This window comes from Elaeis guineensis, chromosome 3 (assembly GCF_000442705.2).
Source record: "Elaeis guineensis isolate ETL-2024a chromosome 3, EG11, whole genome shotgun sequence".
Classification (NCBI taxonomy): domain Eukaryota; kingdom Viridiplantae; phylum Streptophyta; class Magnoliopsida; order Arecales; family Arecaceae; genus Elaeis; species Elaeis guineensis.
Genome location: NC_025995.2, coordinates 8,189,734 through 8,191,695, shown reverse-complemented (window position 1 = coordinate 8,191,695; position 1,962 = coordinate 8,189,734).

Genomic DNA, 1,962 nt, shown 5'->3' with positions numbered 1-1,962 from the left:
TCTGCTATGTGCGCCAATCTACCGCAGATCAAGGACAATGTTAAAGAAGTATATACAATGATTAAATATAAAATTTTTGGGTTATAGATGCATCAATAAGTTAAATTTTAAGAAAATCCTAAAACTCTAAGGAATTAACTAGGGTTTAAATATTAGAACTTAATTATAAAGAAGAAATAGAGAGGAGATTAGGGCTCATACCAGTGGAGATCAAAGAGATCCTAGATTGATAAAACCTCTCATGGATGTAATGGATGAAACTTTGATGATGTTGCAGCAAAAAGTTTTCATGGAGAACTGCTCGATGTAGATGGTATGATCAAAAGAGTGCTTCATAGAGGAATCTTGATGAAATCAAAGATTTCTGTGATGGGATTTCATCCATATCTAGTAAAAGTCTTCGTGTTGGAGTCAATCCCAAGATATTTTTAAGGACACCTCATACGATTTTTTTCTATTTTGGAGATGGATGATGCCCAATATTTTCATGATGCCTTGCACCTTTTTTTTGCATATTTAGATGGCCACGCCTTGTTTCCCTTTTTTTTTTTCATGTTTTGAGATGGGTGACACCAGTTTTCTTTTTTCCCACAATGCCTCATTTAGATAGGCGTCATAAGTTCTATATACTTGATAGAGTCCAAATCCTAATAGTTCCATATATATGGAAGTATAAGTTTGAATTTTTTGTTAATATTTTATGACTCATGATTTTTCTCTTATTTGTTTTGATGATGCATGAAGAGTTGGTCAAGAATTGGAGATGTTATGTACTTGTATACAATTAGTTAGATCATGATGAGGTTGTGGTGGTTTATGAAGCCATCGATTACATTATGAGGCTCTCACAGATTTAAAAATTTTGATTAGTTATGTTTGACATTTATCTTTCCAGTCCCTTCAATATCTATTTAGTTTGGATTATCATCGAAGAAAATAAGAAGGCAATCATAAGAATATAGCAAGCAAAATCCATCGGCACCCATCAGGTTTTAGACATCATATGGAATAAGAAAAAGAGCCCATAGCAATCTGTAGAAGCATGCCCTTCAATATTCATTAATTAAGTTTGAATCATCATCAGAAAAAATAAGAAGGCAACTATAAGAAGAAAAGACAACCATAAAGCTCATAAAGATAAGTCTATCATTATATGTAATGTAATATTTTTAAAATTTTTAAAATACTGAGTTTCTAAGTAAAGGATATCATTGCAAATGGAGACGGTTGGGACGCGTGTCCCGTGCATGCAAACTTGAAGCGTGCCAGATGACTATGTTGTACGAGCACATCAATATGGCATCCAGGTAAATCCCATCCTGGAGATTTCAAAGTAGCGAGGGAGATTGCAAATAGGACTGAAAATAGGTCGGGGTGGGCCAAGTACACCCCTCCTTAAGTCCGATTTGAAATATTTTTTCGGACCTCAAGTCCGGCCTAGGGCCTAGAGTCTAATCATCGAGCTGCTCTGATTGCCATTAGAGTAGATTAGCAGGCAAAAACTGATTCGATGGTGGTCTGATCTCGAATCCCTACCATCAAAGACAGTAGGGCTACTCTCGCTGGAGAGCTTTCCAAAGTAGTTCTACCTTTTGAGAATAATATTAATTTAAATAATATTATTAATAATATTATTTAAATTAATAATAATATTATTAATTTAAATATTACTAATATTTAAACTAATAATATTTAAATTTAAATATTATTAATAAAAAATAATTAAATAATTATAATTTTAAATATTTAAAATTTAAAAAGATGAGAATGGATTGTGGTGACGGTGATGGAGCCATCACCGTTGCCATCGCTAAAAATCACCCGGTGGCTCTAACAGTGGCGCTGGTCCAGTGGTGGGTCGGCAATGGGTTTGGCATAAGGCCAACGGTGGTTCAATGGCACGACGCTCTGGTGGCTAGGCATCCAAAGGGTGGAGGCAGGGACAACGGTCCAGCAGCTCGA